Raw genomic sequence first — 6,000 nt, forward strand, 5'->3', positions numbered from 1 at the left:
GACATTTTCATGGTCATTTGTGGGCATTGTGCATAGTGGTGAAAAAATCGAGTCACCCAGGACACATGTTCCCAGCTGAGTTTGAACAAAGCAATGCTCTGCTCTCTTATTTCAGCCTTCATACTACAAACAGCTATCCTTTCATGACCTATTTAAGTGCCATGTGTCTTGTGTTTTTTTTTTGTTGTTGTTGATTTTGCTGTTTAAAATGGCCTCCAAGTATATTGCTGAAGTGCTGTCTAGTGCTCCTAAGTGCAAGAAAACAGTGTGACTGCTTTCTATTTATTTATTTATTTATTTATTTATTTATTTATTTATTTATGTGACTAATGTGTCTTTTTTTTTTTTTTTGAGAGAGAGGGCACAAGTGAGGGAGGGGCAGAGAGAGGGAGAGAAAGAATCCCATGAGGGGCAGAGAGAGAGAGAGAGGAAGAGACAAAGAAGTGGGACTCACCCCAAAGCAGGGCTGGAGCTCACGGAACTCACCTGATGCAGGTCTCGAGCTCCCCCAAGTGGGACTCACAAACTGTGAGATCATGACCTGAGCAGAAGTCAGATGCTTAACCAACTGAGCCACCCAGTAGCCCCTTGTGAGTGATGTGTCTTAACAGAAAACACATTTGTTAGTTACGCTTTGTTGAGGCATGAGTTACAATTCTGTAGGCTGTGAGTTCAATGTTAATGAATCATATATATATATATAGTTTTTAAAGAGAAACACCTATAGAATAGGGTGTGTATTGTTTGGTTGACAAACATATTACCAGAGGTTCACAGGAACCTAACCCTGTATTTCCCCTAGGAGTAATGATTCAATACTTGCTAATTCAGTGTTTGCAGCAACTTTTTTTTTTTAATTTTTTTTTCAACGTTTATTTATTTTTGGGACAGAGAGAGACAGAGCATGAACGGGCGAGGGGCAGAGAGAGAGGGAGACACAGAAACGGAAACAGGCTCCAGGCTCTGAGCCATCAGCCCAGAGCCTGACGCGGGGCTCGAACTCACGGACTCGAACTCACGGACCGCGAGATCGTGACCTGGCTGAAGTCGGACGCTTAACCGACTACGCCACCCAGGCGCCCCATGCAGCAACTTTATACAATAACTACCATGAATAATGATAACTGAGTGTATGTTTTTTGTAGATAACTTCCATCAGATTTAAAATGTACTCTTTTTTCCCTAATGTAAGGTTTTTATTTTATTCTGTTTTTAACCTGAATGGAGTTGAAATTCATCCAATTTTTCTCTGCATCGTGAATAAACCTATGGCTTTCCACTGTTAATATGTTGAAAAATAGACTTTCCAGTATTGAACCTATTTTAAGATGTACCCAATGTGTCAGTTATCATTTTATTGCTTTTAAGCTCCAAATGCACCCTTCCCCAACCTACTTTTTGATATTGGTCCAGGACCTCGTAAATATTTCTCCTTTGTCGGTAGAAGGCCCTGGAGGGACACTGAAGGAGGAAAAAGTTTCATGACCTATTCCTAGTTTGCTTTTCCTAGCTTTTGTTCCTATGATGCTCAGCCACTGTGCAGAAGACTACAGCGGCTCACCTCCAGCCTAGTGTCAGTGCTACTTCTGCCGGCAGCTTCCTGGTGAGTTTCATTGGCACCTCTAGTCCGCTTCCCAACCAGTTCAGTGGCACTCTCACAGGCAGCCCACTGGAGACTTACCCCAGTGACCCACCTCGTTTTCTAGCAAGTTGCACAGGCTCCCAGTAGGGGGTGTCCCAGCTAGTTTCACTGGTGCCCGAGCAGGCTTGCAGGGAGCCTTGCAGGCATCCCAGTGGGCAACTTCTCAGTGAAATTAAATAGCCCTTGGAAGCAACTTTCTAGGGAGCTCCTCCAGCACCTTGAGAGCAACTTACTGGTTAGTTTTGTTGGCACCTCAGTGGACGGTTTTCTGCTTGCCAGCCTCAGCCTGAGACACCCAAAGAACTTTTCTGCCATCCAGTAATGCTACATACCAATGAGGTCCAAATCTTAGCCTTGCTGGAGGGAGACCTATTCCAAATTGATTACTTCCTTGGATACTGACTTTGCCTCAGACATAGTGGCTGTTCCCTACATATCCTGTTATTTATCAGACTTCTCTTTACCAGGAGTAGCCAATCCCTCATTACTAATCTCTTTACATTAAATTGTCCCTGTTCAGTTTTAGGTGCTGACAGCACTCTGGCAACCATGTGAACATTCCTAAAACACACAAGTGACACAGTACAAGAAAGGCAAAGATTCTCTTTGTGCCCAGGGAAAGCAGCGTTACGACAGGAAGCAGAGTGGCTATGGTAGGTAGACTAAGCCAATTTTCCGGAAAAATTATGAAACTACAAAGAAGATTGTGCTGAGGCTTGAATGTGTTTAGCCCAACTGCAGATCTAAGAGAATGCTGGCTATTAAGAGATGCAAACATTTTGAACTGAGAGGAGATGAGAAGAGAAAGGACCGAGCGATCTAGTTCTAAGCTTCATATTTTGCTATATTATGAAGACAATAAAATCTTGATGTAATGTTCACCTTAAAAATTTTTCCTGTTCAGGTATCAAGGACATGCTATTTTCTTTAAAAAAAAAAAGTTTTATTTGAGATATTCACCTACATACCATACAATGTATCCACTTAGAGTATACAATTCAGTGGTTTCTATATTCATACAGATGTGTAACTATCACCATAATCAATTGTAGAACATTTTATTTTGTGACTCACTTCTTTCATTTAGCATAAATGTTTTCAGTGTTTAGTCCATGTTGTAGCATATATTGATATTTCATTCCTTTTTTATTACTGAATAATATTCCATTGTATGGATATAACACATTTTATTTATCCATTCATTGGTTGATGGACATTTGGGTTATTTCCACATTTTGGTTATCATGAATTGTCCCCTTTATCCAATAACCCTCTATGTTTGGTAATATTCTTCGCTCTGAAATCTACTTTGATATTAATATAGCCACTCTTACTTTTGTTTTAGCATAGTGTATCTTTTCCATCTTTTTACTTTTAATCAATTTCCTCCTTTATAAAGTGGGTTTCTTGTACTTATCTACTAATCCAAGATATGGATTTTGCTTTTTTATTCTGAGAATCTCTGCATTTTCATTGGAGTGTTTATAAATCATTAACAATTATCATGATTATTGATTTAATTTAGACCTAACTATTTGCTTTTTGTCCCTTTTTCTTTTCTGGTCTGCTTTTGCTTTTTCTACACAGTTTTGGATTAGCTAGGTATTTTTTAGTTTTCCATTTCCTTTGTTGACTTATTAGCTGTAACTCTTTAATATTTATTTTTCATTTTTTATTGGTTGCTTTATAAAGGATTTAAAATAGCCATTTTTCACTCTGGCTACTTTCAAGTAATACAGAAGCATATAACATATAACACTGTACTTTTGAGCACTTGAGATGTGGTAGTACCACTGAGAAATTGAATTTTTAATGTTATTTTATTTTAATAAAGTTAAAAATAAAAACTGATAACTTTACTTGGTTATTAGAAAACCTAAGTATATTTGGCACAACTTAGGTATGGGAATTTTTGTTTTGACTATACATTTTATGAAGTGTAAATATAGACTATTTCCAATCAAAATTTAGCCTTTGAACTGAGAGGTAAAATCCATGTTGGGTCTCAAAGATTTAAAAAGGAAAAAGTAATATAAAATATCTTATTAATTATTTTTATATTATGGTTACTTGCTAAAATACTATTCTGAACATACTGAGTTAAATTCCATTAAAATTCATTTTACTGATTATTTTTACTTTTTAACATGGCTATTAGAAAATTATAAATTTCCTATGTGGTGTTATTTTTCTGTTTGACAACACTGGTATAAGCAGCTTGAGTACAGTATACTTCCGTTGTCTCCTTCTCTGCCTTTGTCCTGTTGTCATACATTTTTCTTCTCTATATGTCATAAACTCCCTAATACATTTATTGTTTAGCCATAAATTTTTGCTTTAGTCAACTATTCTTAAATTTTTTTTAATGTTTATTTCTTTTTGAAAGAGACAGAGACAGAATGTGAGTGGGTTAGGGGCAGAGAGAGAGGGAGACACAGAATCCGAAGCAGGCTTCAGGCTGCGAGCCATCAGCACAGAGCCCGATGCGGGGCTCGAACTCACAGAGCTGTGAGATCATGATCTAGCCGAAGTCAGACGCTGAACTGACTGAGCCACCCAGGCACCCCTTTAGTCAACTATACTTAAAGGAGGTTTAAAAATGTATGAAGTTTTTTATATTTGCCTGCATAGTTACCATTCCTAGTGCTCTTCAATTCTTTGTGTAGATGTAGATTTCTATCTGGTATCATTTTCCTTCTACATGAAGGACTTTAACATTTTTGTATTATAAGTTTGCTAGTGGTGAATACATCAGCTTTTGTATGCCTGAGTAAGTCCTTACTTCATCTTCATTTTTGAAGATTTTTGTTAGATGTAGAATTTTAAGAACATTTTTTTTCCCTTTAAGATGTTGCTCCAGTGTCTCCTGACTTGCCTTTACCTGATAAGAATTTTGCTGTCATTCTTATCTTTGTTCCTTTGTAAGTAATGTTAACTTTTTCTTTGACTGCTTTAACATTTTTTTCTTCATCACTGATCTTAAGCAATTTGATTATGATGTGTTTTTGTTTGCCTTTTTTCATGTTTCTTGTTCTTGTAGTTAGCTGAGCTTCTTGGGTTTTTGAGTTTATAGTTTTCATCAAGTTTGGAAACATTTCAACTCATTTCTTGCAATATTTTTTCAATTCCAATTCCATTTGTATTAGGCTGCTCAAAATAGTCTTACCTCTAATACTGATGCTTTGTTCATGTCTCTCTCTCTCTGTGTTTCATTTTGGATAGTTTTCATTGCTTTGTCTTTGAAGCCACTAATCTTGTCTTCTGTTGTATCTAATTTGCTCTTAATTCCATTAGTGTATTTTTCATGTCAGACTTTGTATATTTCCTCTTTAACAGTTCTACTTGGGTCTGTTTCATATCTCCCATATTTCTTCTTATGCTCAAGCTTTTCTTTACTGTGTTGAACACAGCAGGTATGATTATAGCTGAAACGTTGTACTTATCTGCTAATTCTAATGTGCTCTGTTTTTCTTTTTCTTCTTTTTCTTCATTATGGTTTATATTTTCCATTTGCATGCATTGTTTTCATGTCTGGTAATTTTGTGCTGGAAACCAGGCATTGTGACTTTTACTTTTTTGGCTATTAGGTAAGGATTTCCTGCATATATTCTTAAGCTTTGTCATTGGACACAATGAAGTTACTTGAAGACACTTTGATCCCTTACAGTCTTGCTTTTAAACTTTGTAAGGCAGGCACAGAACAGCCTTTATTTTATTCCTGAGGCAATATCATTCTGAGTACTCTGCTAGTCTGCCAAATATGAGAGTTTTTAGTTGGGCCAGTGGAACTCAAACCATTCTTGGCCATGTGTAAGCTCCAAACAAAAAATTGTTTCTCCTTATTCTTTCAACTGGTTCTTTTCATGACCATGGGTAGTGGTCACTCAGCTCAGGTGTCTAGAGCTCTCTGCACAGCTTTATCATTTTGGTTCCCTACCCTGTGAAATCTAATTGTCTTATCTTCCCTGGCTTCCTGACCCTTCTCTTCAACTCTGAGAAAATTCTAGGCTCCACCTAGGTTTCCTGTCTACACCCTACAGTCTTGAAACTCTCTAGGCAGTAAAGTGGAACAATTACAGAGCGCAACTAACTTATTTTCTCTTTTTCACGGATCACTGCCCTTCATTGCCTGATGTCCAATGTCTGGAAACTGTTGTTTCATGTTTTTGTGCAATTTTTCAGTTGTTTCAGGCAGGAGAGTGTATCTTATTCCTGTTACTCCATTTTGGCCAGAGCACAAGATGGCATACCAATTCATAATGTTCTTTTTAAAATCTCTGGCTTTAATCCCTGTTATCATTTCTAAACTGTTTTCTTGTACCTGTCATCTCTTATCTTGATGACTCTGCCAAATTCAT

The sequence above is a fragment of the Prionailurus bengalensis genome, chromosome B2 (genome assembly GCF_016509475.1).
Source record: "Prionailurus bengalensis isolate Pbe53 chromosome B2, Fcat_Pben_1.1_paternal_pri, whole genome shotgun sequence".
Lineage (NCBI taxonomy): Eukaryota > Metazoa > Chordata > Mammalia > Carnivora > Felidae > Prionailurus > Prionailurus bengalensis.